This window comes from Heterodontus francisci, chromosome 3, assembly GCF_036365525.1.
Source record: "Heterodontus francisci isolate sHetFra1 chromosome 3, sHetFra1.hap1, whole genome shotgun sequence".
NCBI classification, from domain to species: Eukaryota; Metazoa; Chordata; class Chondrichthyes; order Heterodontiformes; family Heterodontidae; genus Heterodontus; species Heterodontus francisci.
In genome coordinates this window covers 168,126,401-168,150,003 of record NC_090373.1, presented here as the reverse complement: position 1 = coordinate 168,150,003, position 23,603 = coordinate 168,126,401, and positions in this window count along the sequence as shown.

Sequence of the window (23,603 nt, the reverse complement as noted above, 5' to 3'; positions counted from 1 at the left end):
GAGTTCCTCAGATAATGTCCTAGGACCAACCATCTTCAGCTGCTTCATCAATTACCTTCCCTCCATCATAAGGTCAGAAGTGGGGATGTCCGCTGATGACTGAACATTGTTCAGCACCATTTGTGACTCCTCAGATACTGAAGCAGCCCATGTTCAGATGCAGCAAGACCTGGCCAACTGAGAGGTGGCAAGTAAGATTCATGCCACACAAATGCCAGGCAATGGCCATCTCCAACAAGGGACAATCTGACCATCTCCCCTTGACGTTCATCAGCATTATCGTCACTCAATAGCCCTCCATTAACATCCTGGGGGTTACCATTGACCAGAAACTGAACTGGAGCAGCCACATAAATACTGTGATTACAAGAGCAGGTCAGGGGCTAGGAGTCCTGCACCGAGTAACTCACCTCCTGATTCTCCAAAGCCTATCCACCATCTATAAGGCGCAAGTCAGCAGTGCAATGGGAAACTCTCCACTTGCTTGGATGAATACAGCTCCAATAATACACAAGAGGCTTGATACCATCCAGGACAAAGTAACCCGCTTGATTGGCACCTCATCCACCACCTTAAACATTCACTTCCTCCACCACCAATTGTGTACCATTTGAAAGATGCATTGCAAAAAGTCGACAAATCTTGTTCAACAGCACCTCCCAAACCCACGACCTCTACTTTTTCACTCACATTGGGAAGTGCAGGAGAATATAGCCATGACCCCCTTTTTAGTTACATAGTAAAAGCTTATTCATAAACACTGGCACATTTACAATGCTCATATAACCAAGTGACCGTTCTAAACTCAAGGACAATATCTAATACAGCTTTCAACTCCTTAAATGCTAAAGCCTTGCAATATCTTATTTCAAATAATCGAAAAACTCTGAGCTGCCCTCCCAACCTTTGGAGTAACCAATATCTGAAACACCCATCTTGACCCAATAAAGTGCTTGCATCAAGGGTTCTCTGACAGTAAAACATATTCTAAAGGCACTGAAATAGTGAGTGTCCTTCATAAATAATCACCCAATTTTAATCTTATTAGGAATTCTCCATACACTAACAGCATTCAAACCTATCTACTAAAATTAATTCATTTATACTTGGTCCTCCTTAGACGGGACAATAAATTAAAAAGATTCAGCAGAAACAAAAGAATTGAGTCAACAAAGTGAAATGTCATAATAAAAGCAAAATACTGCAGATGCTGGAAATCTGAAATAAAAGCAAGAAATGCTGGAATCACTCGGCAGGTCTGGCAGCATCTGTGAAAAGAGAAGCAGAGTTAACGTTTCGGGTCAGTGACCTTTCTTCTTCTAAGTGAAATGTCATGTTTACAAAACAGCAGCAGTGAAGCACTGAGGTGCAGCTGAAGCATGGCTGCACTTATACTGCTGAACATAGTGGTGACTTTTAATTGAATGCCCTTGCTGATGATTTGAAGTTAACAGCGAATGATGTGCTTATTATGTGTTCCAGCATCTGAGTCTAAGAAACAACATATTAATTTGAAAAATACAGTGTGTGTGGCTTGCAGTCTGAACGTTAGTTCTGTCGTTAATCTTGAGTCATGACACTTGTCAGATACCAGAGACAGAGGGCGAGAGAGAAAACACAGCGGTTGCAGAGCATTAAGAAGTGCACCAAAAGGAAGAGAGTCAGAGACCAGAGAGAGAGAGAAAACAGAAGTGGCAGCAGTGAGAGCGGGAACAGTGGACCTGCTTGACCAACAAATATCCAAGTGTGACGTCACAGGAGAGCTGGTAAGTGATTGGTGGGTATTTCTTCCTTGTCTCTTTTTTGTTTGGGCCAAGTGATTTAAATCAGGAGACATTACAGGTTAAGACTACACTTAAATAAATCATTTTATTTTAAATACTGAGATCCAAATTAATTAATGAAATAGAATAGAGATGGCTGGGCATGCGATGTGTTGCAGCTGTAGTATGTGGGAGCGGGTGGATGCCAGTGCGATCCAGGGTGACCACATCTGCAGCAAGTGTTGGCTGCTCGAGGAACTTTGGCTCAGAGTTGATGAGCTGGAGTCCGAGCTGCGGACACTGAGACAAATCAGTAAGGAGAGTTACCTGGACACTGTGTTTCAGGAGATAGTCACACCCCTTAGATTAATTACATCAAATTTGGACCGTGGTCAGGGTCAGGAGGGTGTGACTGCGAGTGAGGCAGGTATGGGGATCCAGAATTTAGCTTCGGAGGAGCCTCAGCCAGTGCCCTGATCCAATAGGTATGAGTTCTTGCTCCCAGTGCAGACGAGGGCACAGACTGCAGGGAGGATGAGCGAACTGACCACAGCACCGTGGTTCAGTGCCATTCAAGTGGGGGGAGAAAAGATAAATGTAGTAGTAATTCTTGTTTGGCCTCCTTGTCTCGAGAGACAATGGGTAAGCGCCTAGAGGTGGTCAATGGTTTGTGGAGCAGCACCTGGAGTGGCTATAAAGACCAATTCTAGAGCGACAGACTCTTCCACAGGTGCTGCAGAAAAAATTGGTTGTCAGGGCTGTTACACAGTTGGTGCTCTCCTTGCACTTCTTTTTTCCTGCCAACTGTTAAGTCTCTTCGACTCGCCGTTCATTAGCCACGCCTTTATGGCTGTCCGCCAGCTCTGGCGATCACTGGCAACTGACTCCCACGACTTGTGGTCAGTGTCACAGGACTTCATGTCGTGTTTGCAGACGTCTTTAAAGCGGAGACATGGACGGCCGATGGGTCTGATACCAGTGACGAGCTCGCTGTACAATGTGTCCTTGGGGATCCTGCCATCTTCCATGCGGCTCACATTGCCAAGCCATCTCAAGCGCCACTGGCTCAGTAGGGTGTATATGCTGGGGATGTTGGCCGCCTCGAGGACGTCTGCATTGGAGATACGGTCCTGCCACCTGATGCCAAGTATTCTCCGGAGGCAGCCAAGATGGAATGAGTTGAGACGTCGCTCTTGGCTGACGTACATTGTCCAGGCCTCGCTGCCGTAGAGCAAGGTACCAAGGACACAGGCTTGAAACACTCAGACTTTTGTGTTCCGTGTCAGTGTGCCATTTTCCCACACTCTCTTGGCCAGTCTGGACATAGCAGTGGAAGCCTTTCCCATGCACTTGTTGATTTCTGCATCGAGAGACAGGTTACTGGTGATAGTTGAGCCTAGGTAAGTGAATTCTTGAACCACTTCCAGAGCGTGGTCACCGATATTGATGGATGGAGCATTTCTGACGTCCTGTCCCATGGCGTTCATTTTCTCGAGGCCGATGGTTAGGCCAAATTCGTTGCAGGCAGCCGCGATCCTGTCGATGAGTCTCTGCAGACACTCTTCTGTGTGGGATGTTAATGCAGCATCATCAGCAAAGAGGAGTTCCCTGATGAGGACTTTCCGTACCTTGGTCTTCGCTCTTAGACGGGCAAGGTTGAACAACCTGCCACCTGATCTTGTGTGGAGGAAAATTCCTTCTTCTGAAGACTTGAACGCATGTCAGAGCAGCAGTGAGAAGAAGATCCCAAACAGTGTAGGTGCGAGAACACAGCCCTATTTCACGCCACTCAGGATAGGAAAGGGGTCTGCTGAGGCACCGCTATGCTGAATTGTGCCTTTCATGTTGTCATGGAATGAGGTCATGATACTTAGTAGCTTTGGTGGACATCCGATCTTTGCTAGTAGTCTGAAAAGACCACGTCTGATGACGAGGTCAAAGGCTTTGGTGAGATCGATGAAAGCAACGTAGAGGGGCATCTGTAGTAATAGGGGATAGCATAGTTAGGGGAATAGATACTGTTCTCTGCAGCAACGATAGAGAGTCCCGAAGGCTCTGTTGCCTACCTGGTGCCAAGGTTGAGGACATCTCTTCTGGGCTAGAGAGGAACCTGGAGTGGGAGTGGGAGCGTAAGGATCCAGTTGTCGTGGTCCTCATAGGTACCAACGACACAGGTAGGACTAGGAAAGAGGGACAATGAGCAGCTCGGGGCTAAATTCAAAAGCAGAACCACAAAGGTAATTAATCTCTGGATTACTACCTGAGCCACGTGCAAATTGGCGTACAGTAATTAAGATTAGAGAGGTGAATGCGTGGCTCAAAGATTGGTGTGGAAGAAATGGGTTCCAATTCATGGGACACTGGTACCAGTACTGGGGAAAGAGAGAGCTGTTCCATTGGGATGGGCTTCACTTGAACCATGCTGGGACCAGTGTCCTGGTGAATCGTATAACTTGGGTTGTAGATAAGGCTTTAAACTAAATAGCGGGGGGGAGGGTTCAATTGAAGGGAAGTTTAAAAAGTTGAAAAGTAATGAGAGAGCAGAGGTGCAGGGTAGTGAAGGGGCATACATTAATCAGAGTGTGACAGGTAGGGACAGAGAATACAAGCATACAAATACCACAGAAATTAGAACCAGAGTAGGTAAAAATGGTAAAAAGTCAAATCTTACGGCTCTTTATCTGAATGCACGTAGCATTTGTAACAAGTTAGATGAGCTGATGGCATAGATAGAAATAAATTAATATGAATTGATAACTATCACAGAGATGTGGTTGCAGGATGACCAGGACTGGAATCTCAAAGTTCAAGGATATTCGACGTTCCGGAAGAATAGGCAGAAAGGAAAAGGAGGTGCAGTAGCTTTATTATTAAAGGAAGGGATCAGTGCAGTTGTGAGTAATGATATAGGTGTAATAGATCGTGTAGAATCAGTTTGGGTGGAAATAAGGAATAGCAAGGGAAAAAAATCACGGGTGGGAGTGGTCTATAGGCCCCCGAGGAGTTGCCTCTCTGTAGGACAAAGTATTAATCAGGAAATAATGGAGGCATGTAAGAAGGGCACTGCAATTATCATGGGTGATTTTAATCTGCATATAGACTGGACAAATCAAATTGGCAAGGATAGCATGGAAGACAAATTTGTATAGTGCATCAGGGATTGTTTCTTAGAACAATACGTTGCAGAACCTACCCGGGAACAGGCTATTTTAGACTTGGTAATGTGTAATGAGGTAGGATTAATAAGGGATCTTGTAGTTAAGAATCCTCGAGGGACAAGCGATCAAAACGTGGCAGAATTTCAAATTCAGTTTGAGGGTGAGCAACTCGTGTCTCAAACCAGTGTCTTCAACTTAAACAAGGGCAATTACAGAGGAATGAAGAAAGAGTTGTCTAAAGTGGGCTGGGAAAATAGACTAAAGGGAAAATCAGTAGATGAGCAGTGGCAGACTTTTAAGCAGATATTTCATAACACTCAGCAAACATTTTATTCCGGTCAAAAGAAAGGACTCGATGAGAACGATGAACCACCCGTGGATAACAAAGGAAGTTAAGGAGAGTATCAAATCAAAAACAAAGGTGTACAAAGCAGCGAGAGCTAGTGGTAGGCCAGAGGATTGGGAATTTTTTAGAAACCAGCAGTGGGTGACTAAAAATCTAATAAAGAGGGAGAAAATTGATTTTGAGAGTAAATTGGCAAGAAATATAAAAGCTAACAGTAAGAGCTTCTACGGGTATATAAAAAGGAAGAGAGTAGCTAAAGTAAGTGTGGGACCCTTAGAGGATGAGACTGGGGAATTAATAACAGGGAACAGGCAAATGACAGATAATTTAAACCAATATTTTGCATCGGTCTTCACGGTGGAGGACACTATAAACATCCCAACAATAATAGATGAGCAAGGTGTAAATGGGAGGGAGGAACTTGTAACAATCTCTATCACGAGGGAAAAGGTGCTTGACAAACTGATGGGACTAAAGGCAGACAAGTCGCCAGGACCTGATGGCCTGCATCCAAGGGTTTTAAAAGAATTGGCTGCAGAGATAGTGGAGGCATTGGTCGTAATATACCAAAACTCACTGGATTCCGGTTGGGTACCAGTGGATTGGAAAACCACTAATGTGACGCCCTTATTCAAGAAAGGAGGGAGACAGAAAGCAGGAAACTATAGACCAGTTAGCTTAACATCTGTCATTGGGAAAATGCTAGAGTCCTTTATTAAGGAAGAAATAGCAGGACATTTAGAAAAACATAATGCAATCAAACAGAGTCAACATGGTTTTATGAAAGGGAAATCATGTTTGACAAATTTGTTAGAGTTCTTTGAAGATAGAACAAGCAGAGTGGATAAAGGGGAACCAGTAGATGTAATGTATTTGGATTTTCAGAAGGCGTTCGATAAGGTGCCGCATAAAAGGTTATTACACAAAATAAGAGCTCAGGGTATTGGGGGTAATGTGTTGGCATGGATTGAGGATTGGCTAATACACAGAAGGCAGAGAGTAGAGATCAATGGGTCTTTGTCAGGTTCGAAAGCCATAACTAGTGGGGTGCCACAAGGATCGGTCCTAGGGCCTCAACTATTTGCTATCTATATTAATGACTTGGAGGAAGGGACAGAGTGTAGTGTATCCAAATTTGCTAACGATGCAAAAATAGATGGGAAGGCATGTTGTAATGAGGACACAAAGAATCTGCAAAGGGATTCTTCTTCTTTGGCCTCCTTGTCTCGAGAGACAATGGGTAAGTACCTAGAGATGGTCAGTGGTTTGTGAAGCAGCGCCTGGAGTGGCTATAAAGGCCAATTCTAGAGTGACAGGCTCTTCCACAGGTGCTGCAGATAAAATTGGTTGTCAGGGCTGTTACACAATTGGCTCTCTCCTTGTGCTTCTGTCTTTTTTCCTGTCAACTGTTAAGTCTCTTCGACTCGCCACACTTTAGCCCTGCCTTTATGTCTGTCCGCCAGCTCTGGCGATCACTGGCAATTGATTCCCACAGCTTGTGATCAATGTCACAGGACTTCATGTCACCTTTGCAGACGTCTTTAAAGCGGAGACATGGACGGCCATTGGGTCTGATGCCAGTGACGAGCTCGCTGTACGGTGCATCCTTGGGGATCCTGCCATCTTCCATGGCGGCTCACATGGCCAAGCAATCTCAAGCGCCACTGGCTCAGTAGGGTGTATATGCTGGGGATGTTGGCCGCCTCGCGGACTTCTGCGTTGGAGATACGGTCCTGCCACCTGATGCCAAGGATTCTCCAGAGACAGCGAAGATGGAATGAGTTGAGACGTCGCTCTTGGCTAACATAAGTTGTCCAGGCCTCGCTGCCATAGAGCAAGGTACCGAGGACACAGGCTTGAAACACTCGGACTTTTGTGTTCCGTGTCAGTGCGCCATTTTCCCACACCCTCTTGGCCAGTCTGGACATAGCAGCGGACGCCTTTCCCATGCGCTTGTTGATTTCTGCATCAAGCGACAGGTTACTACTGGTGATAGTTGAGCGCAGGTAGGTGAACTCTTGAACCACTTCCAGAGCGTGGTCGCCGATATTGATGGATCGAGCATTTCTGACGTCCTGTCCCATGATGTTCGTTTTCTTGAGGCCAATGGTTAGGCCAAATTCATTGCAGGCAGCCGCAATCCTGTAGATGAGTATCTGCAGACACTCTTCAGTGTGAGATGTTAATGCAGCATCGTCAGCAAAGAGGAGTTCCTTGATGAGGACTTTCCATACTTTGGTCTTCGCTCTAAGAGGGGCAAGGTTGAACAACCTGCCATCTGATCTTGTGTGGAGGAAAATTCCTTCCTCTGAAGACTTGAACGCATGTCAGAGCAGCAGGGAGAAGAAGATCCCAAACAGTGTAGGTGCGAGAACACAGCCCTGTTTCATTCCACTCAGGATAGGAAAGGGATCTGATGAGGCACCGCTATGCTGCATTGTGATTTTCATACTGTCATGGAATGAGGTGATGATACTTAGTAGCTTTGGTGGACATCCAATCTTTGCTAGTTGTCTGAAGAGACCACGTCTGCTGATGAGGTCAAAGGCTTTGGTGAGATCGATGAAAGCAATGTAGAGGGGCATCTGTTGTTCGCGGCATTTCTCCTGTAGCTGGCGAAGGGAGTCCAGCATGTCAATGGTGGATCACTCTGCTCGAAAGCCGCACTGTGCCTCAGGGTAGACCTCAGGGGGGGTGATCTTCTTGCTGGTTGGCCCAAAAGCTCTCTTAAGTCATCATACATTCTTCTGATGTCTCCGGTATCAGAGGCCAGCTGAATACAACTGCATAAGTGTTGCCAGTAGTCATTTGTGCAGCGCCTGGCTGTTCTTTGTGCAGCGCTTCTGGCTACTTTCAGTGCTATGGATGTTAACTCACTGGGGGCTTTCTTGTAGTTCAACAGTGCAATGCGCTTAGCGGCTATGACAGGTTCCAGCTCTTCAAAGTGAGATTGAAACCAGTCTGCATTCTGCTCCTCACGTTTGCCAAAGGTGGTCATTGCTGAGTCATAGATGGTGTCTCTGATGTGGGCCCACTTGGTCTCTGCATCCCCTGCAGGAGTGTTTTGAAGAACTTTTTCAATTGAATTTAGAAACTTATGTAACAGCTGTGGATAAGAAATTCTGTTAGTGTTGATGCGCGGGCGGCCCTTCTGCTTGGAGTGATGTAGCTTCTTTGGTTTGAGTCTAACTTTGCTGCACACCAGGGAGTGGTCGGTGTCGCAGTCTGCACTGTGGAAGCTGCCTGGGATTTGGACACTGTTTATAGAGGCTCGCCTTGTGACGCTGATGCCAACGGCGTGATTTAGTTTAGTTTAGTTTAGAGATATAGCACTGAAACAGGCCCTTCGGCCCACCGAGTCTGTGCCGACCATCAACCACCCATTTATACTAATCCTACACTAATCCCATATTCCTACCACATCCCCACCTGACCCTATATTTCCCTACCACCTACCTATACTAGGTACAATTTATAATGGCCAATTTACCTACCAACCTGCAAGTTTTTGGCTGTGGGAGGAAACCGGAGCACCCGGAACCCACGCAGACACAGGGAGAACTTACAAACTCCACACAGGCAGTACCCAGAATCGAACCCGGGTCGCTGGAGCTGTGAGGCTGCAGTGCTAACCACTGCGCCACTGTGCCGCCCTTGATCTTGGGTGCCTCCATGAAACCTGGTGACGGAGTTTATAGATATAGATAGGTTAAGTGAGTGGGCAAAAACTTGGCAGATGGAGTTCAATGTGGGAAAGTGGGAGGTCATCCACTTTGGTAGGAAGAATAAAAAGGCAGATTATTATTTAGATGGAGAAAGACTACAAAATACTGCAGTACAGAGGGATCTGGGTGTTCTTGTACATGGAACACAAAAAGTTAGCATGCAGGTGCAGCCATTAATTAGGAAGGCAAATGGAATTTTGGCCTTTATTACTAGGGGCTTAGAGTTTAAAAATAGAGAAGTCTTTTTACAACTGTACAGGGTTTTGGTGAGGCCACACCTGGAGTACTGCGTACAGTTTTGGTCCCTGCATTTAAGGAAGGGTATACTAGCATTGGAGGCAGTTCAGAAAAGGTTCACTAGGCTGATTCCTGGAATGAAGGAGTTGTCTTATCAAGAATGACTAAACAGGTTAGGCCTTTATTCATTGGAGTTTAGAAGAATGAGAGGTGATCTTATTAGACAGTCCTAGAGTTATACACATACATTGAAACATATAAGATTCTAAGGGGGCTTGACAGGGTAGATGTTGAGAAGATGTTTCCTCTGGTGGGGGAATCTCGAACTAGGGCGGCACAGTGGCGCAGTGGTTAGCACTGCAACCTTACAGCTCCAGTGACCCGGGTTCAATTCTGGGTACTGCCTGTGTGGTGTTTGCAAGTTCTCCCTGTGACTGCGTGGATTTCCTCTGAGTGCTCTGGTTTCCTCCCACAGCCAAAAACTTGCAGGTTGATAGGTAAATTGGCCATTATAAATTGTCCCTATTATAGGTAGGTGGTAGGGGAATTGAGGGAAGTTGGGGATGTGGTAGGAATATGGGATTAAGGTAGGATTAGTATAAATGGGTGGTTGATGGTCGGCACAGACTCGGTGGGCCGAAGGGCCTGTTTCAGTGCTGTATCTCTAAATTAAAATAAATTGGGGACTAATTTATAGAATAAGGGGGCACATATTTAAAACTGAGATGCGAAGGAATTTCTTCTCTCAGAGGGTGGTGAATCTCTGGAATTCTCTACCTCAGGGAGTTGTGGAGGCTAGCTAACTGATTGTATTTAAGGAGGAGGTAGATAGATTTTTGAAATCTCTGGGGAGTCGAGGGTTATGTGAAGTAGGCCCAAAAGAGGAGTTGAGGCCTAGGAGAGATCAGCCATGATCTTATTGAATGGTGGGGCAGGCTTGAGGGGCTGAATGGCCCACTCCTGCTCCTATTTCTTATGTTCTTGTGTTACAATGAGGGTAAATGTGAGACCTTCAGGCACTAAGGCCCTGTAGACTCCTTTGCTGTGGGAATTCCTCTTAGTTATCCACAGTTACAGCATTCTGGTTTCTAACAGTGCCAAGTTAAGGCATCCAATCAGGGCATCACCATCACAATCATTACAACTTAAGAAGCAGAAAATGAGGCACCAAAGTCCTCAGGTACTTCTGACAGAATGCGGTAATGATCAGGAAGGCTATTATTTTCAGTAAAGCAATTCATTGTTTGGTTAAGGAGAAAGGACTGGAAGGAGAACATCCAGTGTTTGAGTGCAATGTCCACTGCCAGAATGACTTGGCAAGAGATGCACAAAAGAATTAATGATCTAAAGAAGATTCTGAAGTACAAAATATTAATTACTGATAAACTAAAAAGAACACTACGGAACTGCCACAGCAGTCGAGATCGTTATATTCTGGAATGAAAGTTGACAATTACTTTACAGAGATGCTTAAAAGGGTTGTGTGAATGAAGAGTTAGATTTTCATCCACTGTAAGGATTTTCTCCATTTGATGAAGCTTTCGAAAACATCGAACACGATGAGACAAATGGCATTTACTTACTGAGAAGTGCCGTCGTAATAATGAAAGGTCTGTTTCTCTCTCCAAAGATGCTGTTTGACCTGATGAGTGTTTTGAGCTATTTCAGTTTTTATTTCCGATTTCCAGTCTCAAACTAGAAAACTCTATTTAATATGTGAACATTAATGTTGACAATCTGCGATGGCCACATTCAATGACTTTGAATACTTGTTATTGAATATCTGAAGTATTACACGCACCAATTCACCAACATAATGGGCTGATACTGATCCTACCAGTAATCCTCATCACAAAATATAGTTTCTCAATTTGACATGGCGTAGTTAATTAGTAGACAGTTTGGTTTTGTGCTGGTGTGCTTATCTTTGAGTTAGGACATTTTGTGTTACTGGAAGCTAGCATCAGAGATACAGTGATTGAGCACAGAAAAGTATCAGGTAATTAAAACCGAAAATTCTGGAAATACTCAGCAGGTCTGGCAGCATCTTTGGAGAGAGAAGCAGAATTAACGTTTCAGGTCTGTGACCTTTCATCAGAACTGACAAAGGAACCAAGCAGGTAGTGCAGGAGTCCGTCGAGTCGATTTCACTTGCTAACCAGCTTTCCATTTTGGATATTGGTGAGGGCAAGGGTTCCTCAGGGGAGTGCAGCAAGAGCCAAGTCCGTGGCACCACTGGTGGCTCAGCTGCACAGGAGGGGAGGAAGAAGAGTGGAAGGGCAATAGTGATAGGGGATTCAATAGGGGATCAGACAGGCATTTCTGCAGAAGCAGACATGACACCAGGATGTTACGTTGCCTCCCCGGTGCCAGGGTCAAGGATGTCACAGAGTGGCTGCAGGACATTCTTCTGGGGGAGGGTGAACAGCCAGAGGTCATGGTCCACATTGGTACCAAAGACATAGGTATGTAGAGGGATGAGGTCCTGAAAGCAGAATTTAAGGAGTTAAGAAAGAAATTAAAAAGCAGGACCTCAGAAGCAGTAATCTCAGGATTACTCCCAGGTCACGTACTTGTGAGCATAGGAATAGGAGGATTAAGCAATTCAACACATGGCTGGAGAATTGGTGCTGGAAGGAAGGCATCAGATTTCTGAGGCATTGAGATCTGTTCTGGGGTAGGTGGGACCTACAAGATGGACGGGCTGTACCTTAGCAGGACCAGGGCTGACGTTCTTGCAAGGAGATTTGCTAGTGCTGTTGGGGATTGTTTAAATTAAATGGGTAGGGGGTTGGGAACCTAAGAGGGAGCTCAGATTGGAGGGAAGCAAAACTGGTAACAGGAAGTAGAAAAGGAGTAAGCAAAATTGGAAGGTAGACGAGACAAAGGCAAACATCAAATAGGATTGGAATGAGGAATAACGTTAACACAAAGTTAAAGTCAGTCTATCTGAATGCATGCAGCATTCGCAACAAGGTAGATGATTTGAAGGCACAAATAGAGGTAAATTGGTATAATTTAATTGCCATTACGGAGATGTGGTTACAAGGTGACCAGGACTGGGAACTGAATTTTCAGGGATATTCATCATTTAGGAGGGATAGGCAGAGGGGAAAAGGAGGTGGGGCAGCACTATTAATAAGGGACGAGATCAGTACATTAATGAGAGACAATCTTAGATCGAAGGAGCAAGATGTACAATCAGATTGGGTGGAGCTAAGAAACAGCAAGGGGCAGCAACATTGGTGGAAGTTGTTTATAGGGCACCAAACTGCAGTGGTAATGTTGGCCATGGTATAATTCATGAAATTAGAGCTGCATGAAGCATGGGCAATACAGTAATGATGGGTGACTTCAGTTTACACATAGATTGGTTAAACCTAATTAGCACTAATGCTGTAGAGGATGAATTCCTGCAGTGTGTACTGGGTTTCTGGAGCAGTGTGTTGAAGAACCAACTAGTGATTGGGCTATTTTAGATTTAGTATTATGCAATGAGAAATGGCTAATTAATAGCCTTGCTGTAAAGAAGCCATTCAGAAATAGTGACCATAATATGATAGAATTCTACATTATGTTTGAAAGAGATATAGTTCATTCTGAAACTAGGGTCTTAAATCTGAAAAAAGGAAACTATGAAGGTATGAGGCGCAAGTTGGCTATGGTGGATTGGGAAAATACATTAAAAGATTTGATGGTAGACAGGCAATGGCTAGTATTTAAATAAGTTTACAATAAATATACATTCCTCGAAGACACAAAAACCCACCTGGAAAGGTGAATCAACCATAGTGAACAAAAGAAGTTAGGGATTGCATTAGGTCAAAGGAAGTGGCTTAAAAGGTCGTCAGATAAAGTGGTAAGCCCAAGGATTGGGAACAATTTAGAGTCCAACAAAGGAAGACCAAGAAACTGATAAAGAAAGGGAAAAGAGATTATGAATGTAAGCTAGCTAGAAACATAAAGGTGAACTGTAGAAGCTTCTTTAGGTATTTGAAAAGGAAACGATTAGCAAGGAGGAATGTGGGTCCATTGCAGGTGGAGACAGGAGAGTTTGTGGAGAATGTGGAAATGGCAGAGAGACTCAACATTTACTTTGTGTCTGTCTTCACGGAGGAAGACACAGAAAATCTCCCAGAAATACTAGGGAACCAAGGGGCTTATAAAAATGAGGAACTGAAAGTAATTAGTATCAATAAAGAGGTAGTATTCGAAAAATTAATTGGGTTGAAATTTGATAAATCCCCTGGACCAGATGAGCTATTTCCCAGAGTATTGAAGGAGGTGGCTATAGAGATAGTGGATGCAATGGTGATTATCTTTCAAAATTCTATAGATTCTGGAAGGGTTCCTGCAGACTGGAAAGTAGCAAATGTAACCCCACCATTTAACAAGGGAATGAGAGAGAAAACTGAGATCTACAGACCTGTTAATTTGATGTCAGTAGTAGGGAAAATGTTAGAATCTACTATAAAGAATGAGATAACTGGACACTTGGAAAATAATGGTATGATTGGGCAGAGTCAATATGGATTTGTGAAAGGGACATCATGTTTAACAAAGCTGTTGGAATATTTGAGGATGTTACTTATAGCATAGATAAAGGAGAACCAGTGGATATGGTGTATTTGGATTTTCAGAAGGCTTTTGATAGGGTCCCACACAGGAGGTTAGTAAACAAAATTAGAGCACATGGGATTGGGGATAATATACTGCAATGGATTGAGAATTGGTTAACAGAGAGAAAGCAGAGAGTAAGAATAAATAGGTCATTCTCAGGATGGCAGGCTGTTACTAGTGGGGTAGTGCAAGGATCAGTGCTTGTTTACAATCTATTTAAGTGATTTGGATATGGGGACCAAATGTATTATTTCCAAATTTGCAGATGACACAAAACTAGGAGGGAATGTATGTTGTGAGGAGGACGCAAGGAGGTTTCAAGGGGATTTGGACAGGCTAAGTGCATGGGCAAAAACATGGGAGATGGTATACAATATGAATAAGTGTGAAGTGATCCACTTTGGTAGAGCAAACAGAAAGGCAGAATATTTCTTAAATACTGAGTGGTTGGGAAGTGTTGATGTCCAAAAGACCTGGGTGTCCTTGTTCATGAGTCACTAATAGCTAGTAGGCAGGTGCAACAAGCAATTAAGAAGGCAAATGGTATGTTGGCCTTCATTGCAAGGGGATTTGAGAACAGGAGTAAAGATGTATTACTGCAATTGTATAAAGCCTTGGTGAGACTGTACCTGGAGTATTGTGTACAGTTTTGGTCTCCTTATCTAAGGAACGATATACTTGCCATAGAGGGAGTGCAACAGAGTTCACCAGATTAATCCCTGGGATGGTGGGATTGTCTTATGAGGAGAGATTTCAGAAACTGGGTCTGTATTCTCTAGAATTTTGAAAAATGAGAGGTGATCTCATTGACATTTACAAAATTCTTACCGGGCGTGACAGGGTAGATGTGGATAGGATGTTTCCTCTGGCTGGTGAGTCTAGAACCAGGGAACACAATCTCAGAATAATGGGTAGGCCATTTAAGACTGAGATGAGGAGGAATTTTTTTACTCAGAGGGTGGTGAATCTGTGTAATTTTCTATCCCAGAAGGCTGTGGAAGCTCAATGATTGAGCATGTTCATAGAGAGAGATATAGCACTGAAACAGGCCCTTCAGCCCACTGAGTCTGTGCCGACCAACAACCACCCATTTATACTAATCCTACATTAATCCCATATTCCCTACCACAGCCCCACCATTCTCCTACCACCTACCTACACTAGGGGCAATTTATAATGGCCAATTTACCTATCAACCTGCAAGTCTTTGGCTGTGGGAGGAAACTGGAGCACCCGGCAGAAACCCACACGGTCACAGGGAGAACTTGTAAACTCCACACAGGCAGTACCCAGAACTGAACCCAGGTCGCTGGAACTGTGAGGCTGCAGTGCTAACCACTGCACCACTGTGCCACCCTGTTTGAGACAGAAATCAGTAGATTTCTGAATACTAATGACATCAAGGGATATGGGGATAGCGGGAAAAAATGGCATAGAGGTAGAAGATCAGCCATTATCAGTTTGAATGGCGGAGCAGGCTTGACGGGCTGAATGGTCTACTCCTGCTCCTATTTCCTATAATCCTATGATCTTATAATATCAGCAGAGAAAAAGTATTGGAGAAGCATAGGGGACTAAAACATACAAATCCCTAGGGCTTGATGAACTACATTCTAGTTCTAAAAGAGGTAGCTACAGAGATAGTAGATGCACTGGTTATGATTTTCCAAAATTCCCTAGATTCTAGAACAGTCCCAGAGGATTGAAAGTTAGCAAATGTAAGACCACTATTTAAGAAAGGAGGGAGAGAGAAAACAGGGAACCACAGGCCAGTTATCCTGACATCAGTCGTCAGCAAACTGTTGGAATATATTATTAAGGAAGTCTTAACAATGCACTTAGAAAACCATGGCATGATCAGAGTCAGCATGGTTTGGCGAAAGGGAAATCCTGTTTGACAAATTTGTTAGCGTATTTTGCAGACATAACTAGTAGGGTAGATAAAGGAGAACCGGTAAATGCAGTATACTTGGATTTTCAAAAGGCATTCGATAAGATGCCACACAAAAGGTTAATACACCAAGATAAGGGCTCACGACATTGGGAATAATTTATTAACATGGATGGATGATTGGCTAACAGACAGGAAGCGGAGAGTAGGGATAAACATGGCATTTTCAATTAGCAGGCTGAATCATAGAATCATAGAAATTTCCAGCACAGAAGGAGGCAATTCAGCCCATCATGCCAGCCAACATGGAGCCATCCAGCCTAATCCCACTTTCCATCTCTTGGTCCATAGCCTTGTAGGTTATAGCACTTCAAATGCATATCCAAGTACTTTTTAAATGTTATGAGGGTTTCAGCCTCTACCACCCTTTCAGGCAGTGAGTTCCAGATCCCCTCAAATCAGTTGTACGTTTGTTTGGTATGCTGCCACCTTAATATGCTTGGTCTATCTTAGAGAGATTCCTTAGTCTGTAGTAAAAAGAACACTAACCTTTATTACAATGTAACTATGTACAGCTTCAGACCAGTCTGTGTGATTCCTCCAAAGCCACGCCACAACTATCTTCAAATATCTCTCACATGTGATCTCTTATATCATCATGGTAGGAGGCATTCTTTACACTTTCTCAACATTAACCCTTTCAGACCCTCATACTACATCTTCCCCCCCCCCAAGTCTTTATCCAAATATATCAATTTGCATACATTCACTTTTTATTTACATACTACCCTATCTCCCCCAAATCTCTAACTTCATACCTTCAATCTGTCATGAGGCTTCACAACTCTCCCTGATATTCTTCGTGTCAGATGCAGAAGATTGGTAGTCTTTCTCTGAACTCCTGTTTCTTGACTTGGATGGGCTTCATTGAGGTTTGTAGTATCCGGTGCTTTCTGAATTTCAGGTTCAACATCTAATTCATCCAAATGTATGACGTTTGGCATCTTTGAGGAATAGGAATAAGATTCCTTCTCTTTCTTCGTATAGAACCTTCTGGAGTTCTTACTAAATAAGATCGCTGCTGATTCTCTTCTCTCTGGACAATTATTCCTCTGTTTTGGTTTCGTACCCATACCTTTTGCCCTTCTGACAACGTCGGTAGGTTCTTGGTATGCTATTTCCTGTTACAATTATTTGCTTTCGGTAAGCCTTTCCTCTGTCTTGAACTGTCTGATAATCCTGAATTTGTAGCCCTGGCAGTAATTTCTTGGGTAAGATTGGAAGTTGCATTCAAAGTTTTCTTCCCATTAACAGTGCAGATGGTGCTAATCCACATAACAGTAGAATAGTTCTGTAGTTCAGAAGTGCTGTTTGAAATTCTTGATTTTTCATTAACAGTGCTTTAATAGTTCTGACTCCTTGTTCAGCTTTTCCATTAGATTGTGGATTCCGAGGGGAACTTGCTAGATGTACAAATCCACTGTTTTCCACAAAGTGCATGGAGTAATTGTTTGCAAACTGTGGTCCATTATCGGACACTATCTGAGCAGGTATACCATGTGTTGCAAAGCTTGTAACACTCGAATGACTCAGTTGTTGTTGTGTACATACATTTAACCTCAATCCATCTTGAAAAGTAATCGACTACAATCAGATAGGATTTTTCATTAAAGGCGAATAGATCCATCATTAGATGTTCCCATGGTCTGGTTGGGAATTGGGTCGACATAGAAACAGAAACATAGAGATAAATGGTTCTCTTTGATCCTGTCTGTGCACTGCACATACATGACAATTTCAGACCACTTCTTCTATGTCTTTCAATATTCTTGACCACCACAAGGATGCCTGAGCCCAGGCTGCACATTTAGTTATGCGCATATGACTCTGGTGTATTTTCTCCACGATATCTACTTGGAGTGACTCTGGAATCAGCAGTTTCTCGTCACATACCAATAAATCATCTGCTATGGTAAAGTGTCTTCTGTGTTCAAAGAAGATTTTCACCCTCTTACCCTTACCTGTTGCAGCCAACCTTGCTTGCAATATTGACTGACATGGATGCTTTCTTCATCTTGCAACTGTGCATCTCAAATTTGTTGGACAGAAATAGGAAGTGGGAATTCGCTAATGGCTCTCGTCTTTTGCGGGACTGCTATTATGCCGCTACTGCTGACAATATGTCCTAAAAATGAATGGATGTTTTTGAAATATTGCACTTCTCAATAAGTGTTAGGCCTTCGTCCTGCAGATGATTCAAAACTGCTCTAACCCTTAGGTTATGTTCTTCATTGGACTCACAGTGAACTAAGATGTTGTCCATATGACATATTACACCTTCAAGGCCCTGTAAAATATTCAACATTGTTCTCTGGAATATTTCCAATGCTGATGTGATACCGAATGGTAGACAGTTAAAACAAAATTTTCCAAGCGGAATTATGAAGGTTGTCAATAACCTTGCCTTCTGATCCAATGGTACTTACCAAAAGCCACTATTCGCATCAGGCTTCGAGAAGCCGGTACTTTTTGGATAACTTTGCCAAGCTTTCGTGCACTGAGGACATCGGATGAACCTCCTGTGCCACAGCCTTATTAAGTTGAGTGAAGTCAGCACAAATGCGAAGATCACCATTAGGTTTAAGAACTAGAACCATTCCGAGCACCACTGTGTAGGTTCAGTGACAGGAGAAATGACTCCCATCCTGGTCGTGTCTTCTAATTGATGTTGGACTTGCTTCATTAATGGATGTGGTATCTTCCTAGGTGTGAAAAGACATACTGGTTTAGCATCTTTTTGCAAAGTAAGACTATATTCGGTCTTCAGTTTCCCTAGACCAGTAAACAATTTTGGGAATTCCTCTTGGAAGTGACTCCTGGATTCTTATTGCTTAACTTCTTCCATTTTCTTTATTAGATGAAGGTCAATACAAGCTCTTTCACTTAAGAGAGAGAATTCCTGATTCCTTAGAACATACAGTATTTCTAATATTTACTTTCCCTTGTACTGGAGTGTTACCTTTCACTCCCCCTTTGTTTCGAGTTCAACCTGGGCCATGTAACTGAGTTTCTGTTGGTTACAGAAAATGTGTTGATAACCACGGCTCTTTGTCTGATAAGACCGTTACACTTGGCTCTGGTGTTCAGTTTAAAATTAGTGTTATGTCCATTAACATATATATCTGTAGACCAAAATGCCTGATTAGGATCACTGCTCTCACCAAGAAAATGTTTTGGTTGCTCTCCTGAAGGAGGTTGTATACCTTCATTAACCACTCTATGCTTGAATGCTTTTCTTTTGAACTTGTGGGAGTAGAGATTTTACAGAACTGTTGTTGCAGAGCAGAAGGAGGCCATTCAGCCCATAGTGTCTGCACTGGCTCTCCTAATGAGCATTTCACTTGGTGCCACTCCCCCTACTTCTCCCCGTAACCCTGCACATTCTTCCTTTTCATATAACCATCTAATTCCCTTTTGAATGCCTTGATTGAACTTGCCTCCATCACACTCTCAGGTAGTGCATTCCAGACCTTAATCACTCGCTGCGTGAAGAAGTTTTTCCTCATGTCGCTTTTCTTCTTTTACCAATTATTTTAAATCTGTGCTCTTTTGTTCGCGATCCTTTCATGAGTGGGAACAGTTTCCCCCCATCAACTCTGTCCAAACCCCTCATGATTTTGAATACCTCTATCAAAACTCCTCTCAGCCTTCTCTTCTCCAAGGAAAACAGTCCTGACTTCTCCAATCAATCTTCATAACTGAAATTCCTCATCACTGAAATCATTCTTGTAAATCTTTTCTGCATTCTCTCTAACGCCTTCACATCCTTCCTAAAGTGTGGCGCTCAAAACTGGATGTAGTACTCCAGCTGAGCTGAACTAGTGTCTTATACAAGTTCAACATAACCTCCTTGTTCTTGTTCTTGTACTCTATGCCCCTATTAATAAAGCCCAGAATACAGTATGCTTTATTAACCACTCTGTCAACCTGTCCTGCCACCTTCAATGGCTTATGCACATATACACCCAGGTCCCTCTGCTCCTGAACCCCCTTTAGAATTGTACCCTTTATTTTATATTGTCTCTCCATGTTCTTCCTACCAAAATGTATCACTTCACATTTCTCCGCATTGAACTTCATCTGCTACCTGTCCACCCATTCCACCAACTTGGCTATGTCCTTTTGAAGTTCTACACTATCTTCCTCACAGTTTACTCTGCTTCCAAGTTTTACTTTGGCACATTTTACCAAATGCTCTATTTCTTAAAGTGGAAACATTCTGGTTTGTTTGTAGGATGCTGTTAGCGCCGATGGGTACTTTTGGTGCCACGTCGCTGGCAGGGTTTAATGGCATCTTTCACTTCCCCCACCCCAGAGTGCCTTTTTTTCTGGTGCTTCATTTACAGACCTCTGGTTAAGGAACTGTACGGTTGCTAGAGATTTCCTGAACCAAGGTCCTTCTTCAACTCTGAGGATTGCTCTGTTGTTCTTCTGGACCTCCGCTTGTCTCACCAGCTGAATAGCTTTATCCAGGGTGAGGTTGTCTTTAGACTGCAATAAGTCTGATAGGGATTCATCAGCACTACCTACAACAATGCAGTCTCTTATTAAATCTGCCTTATGATCTCCATTTTCACATACTTCAGCTAGCCTGTAAAAGCATCAACTGATTCACCTGGTCTCTGGACTCTTCTATTGAATCTTGCTCTTTCTAAAATGTTATTGCTCCACAAGTTGAAATAAGAATGAAAAGCTTTTAAAACTTCATCGAATTTGGCAGATGTCTCATTAATGCCTTGTCTTGCAATAACATCACTGCTACAGCCCCAATAGAATACAATAATGTGTTAACTTGCTCTGATTCAGACTGGCTGCCTAATTTGGAAGCAATTCTGTATCTCAGAAATCTTTTTTGCCAGAGTGACCAATTTTGGGTTTGATTTGGTCCTTTCATGTGTCCAAACCTCTATCATATTGTAAATTTAAGCTCCACAGCTTCAATTTGTTTTACTTTCACTTTGGGGATTTTCCCTCCAATATCAGAAGTTCCCATGCTTTTTCAGCCCCATGCTGACTCCTGACTCCTGCTATGTCCCAATTTCTGCCTTTGAAGGCTCGCCGCTAGATTTAGGATTAATTTGCTCCTTATATTATCATAGAGAGATACAGCACTGAAACAGGGCCTTCGGCCCACTGAGTCTATGCCGACCAACAACCACCCATTTATACTAATCCTACATTAATCCCATTTCCCTCTCACATCCCCACCTTCCCTCAATTCTCCTACCAACTACCTACACTAGGGGCAATTTACAATGGCTAATTTAACTATCAACCCAAAAGTCTTTGGCATGTGGGAGGAAACCAGAGCACCTGGAGGAAACCCACACGGTCACAGGGAGAACTTGCAAACTCCGTACAGGCGGTACCCAGAACCAAACCCAGGTCGCTGGAGCTGTGAGGCTGTGGTGCTAACCACTGCCCCACTGTGCCACCCATTCAACACAGTTTTATTGCATTACTGCTATACTCTATTAACTCCCTTCTCACACAGAATTGGGTAGTTGCAGCCTCATTGTTTGTTTCTTTTTTTCTCTCTTCGCCCGGCTCGCCACATATATTGGCGCCAACCTCGGATCAGCCCTCGCTAAGGACTTTCCCGGGGCTGCCTGCCGAGTACCGTTAGGGACTATTTTTCTTTACCCTCTTTCAGGGTTGTTCACCAGATCCTCAATTGTTGCTTTGTTCTCCACCTTGAAGCTTTCGCTTGCTGGACCGGATTTCTACCACCGATTGCCTAACTCTCTGTGTCTGGAGCTCTGGAGCTTTTCCAAGCCCCTTCTCGAGTTCTGCAGATTTGGCACTTTTCCCAGGTCAGCGTTCTTCTCAATTTCTTCAAAATCATCTTCTGGGTTTAGCATGGTAAGAACCTCTATTGTTTTCAATCTCACCGTTGATCATCATATTGTATGTTTGTTTGGTATGCTGCTACCTTAATAGTCTTAGTTAGTTTAGCTTAGAGAGATTCATTAGTCTGGAATAATTATAACATTAACCTTTATTACATTATAACTATATACAGCTTCACACCAGTCTGTGTGACTCCTCCAAAGCCATGCTGCATATATCTTCAAGTCTCTCTCAGATGTAATCTCTTTCATCATCATAGAAGGAAGTATTCTTTACACTGTCTCAATATTAACCCTTTCAGACCCTTATACTACAGAATCCCCTCTCAACCTCAAATAAAAACAAGAAATGCTGGAAATACTCAGCAGGTCTGACAGCATCTGTGGAGAAAGAAGCAGAGTTAACGTTTCAGGTCAGTGACCCTTCTTCAGAACTAGCAGATATTAGAAATGTGAAAGGTTTTAAGCAAGTAAAGTGAGGGTGGGGCAAGAGATAACAAAGGAGGTGCAGATAGGACAAGGTCACAGAGAATAATTGATCAGAAGGTCATGGACCAAAGACAAACAATATGTTAATGGTGTGTTGAAAGACAAAGCAATAGTACAGATAGGGTGTTAATGGACTGAAAACTGAACAGCCACAAGCACAAACATGCTAAAAAACAGTGGGTAGGCAAACTGAACAAACTAAGATAAAATAAAATAAACACAAAAAAAAGAAAAAAGAACTAAAAATAAAAGTAAAATGGGGGACCCAGCATGCTCTGAAATGATTGAACTCAATGTTCAGTCCGGCAGGCTGTAGTGTGCCTAATCGGTAAATGAGATGCTGTTCCTCGAGCATGTGTTGATGTTCACTGGAACACTGCAGCAATCCCAGGACAGACATGTGAGCATGAGAGCAGGGGGGAGTGTTGAAATGGCCAGCAACCGGAAGCTCGGGGTCCTGCTTGCGGACTGAGCGGAGATGTTCCGCAAAGCGGTCACCCAGTCTGCGTTTGGTCTCCCCAATGGAGAGGAGACCACATCGTGAGCAGCGAATACAGTATACTGCATTGAAAGAAGTACATGTAAATTGCTGCTTCACCTGAAAGGAGTGTTTGGGGCCTGGGATAGTGGGGAGAGGGGAGGTAAAGGGGCAAGTATTGCACCTCCTGCGATTGCAGAGGAAGGTGCCCTGAGAAGGGGACAAGGTAGTGGGAGTAATGGAGGAGTGGATGAGGGTGTCGCAGAGGGAATGATCCCTTCAGAATTCTGACAGGGGAAGGGAGGGGAAGATGCATTGGGTAGTGGCATCATGCTGGAGGTGGCGGAAATGGTGGAGGATGATCCTTTGGATATGGAGGCTGATGGGGTGGAAAGTGAGGACAAGGGGAACCCTGTCGCGGTTCTGGGAGGAAGGGGTGAGGGTAGAGGTGCAGGAAATGGGCCGGACACGGTTGCGGGCCCTGTCAACCACAGTGGGGGGGGGAATCCTCGGTTGAGGTAAAAGGAAGACATATCAGAAGCGCTGTCATGGAAGGTAGCATCATCAGAGCAGATGCGTCAGAGACGGAGAAACTGGGAGATTGGAATGGAATCCTTCAGGAGGCAGGGTATGAAGAAGTGTAGTCGAGGTAGCTGCGGGAGTCGGTGGGCTTATAATGGATATTAGTAGACAGTCTATCCCCAGAGATGGAGACAGAGACATCGAGGAAGGGGAGGTAAGTGTCAGAGATGGACCATGTAAAGGTGAGAGAAGGATGGAAATTAGAAGCAAAGTTGATAAAGTTTTCCAGTTCGGGGCGGGAGCAGGAAATGGCACCGATACAGTCATCAATGTACCAGAAAAAAAGTTGGGGGTGAGGGCCTGAGTAGGACTGGAACAAAGAATGCTCGACATATCCCACAAAAAGACAGGCATAATTAGGACCCACGCGGGTACCCATAGCAACACCTTTTACTTGAAGGAAGT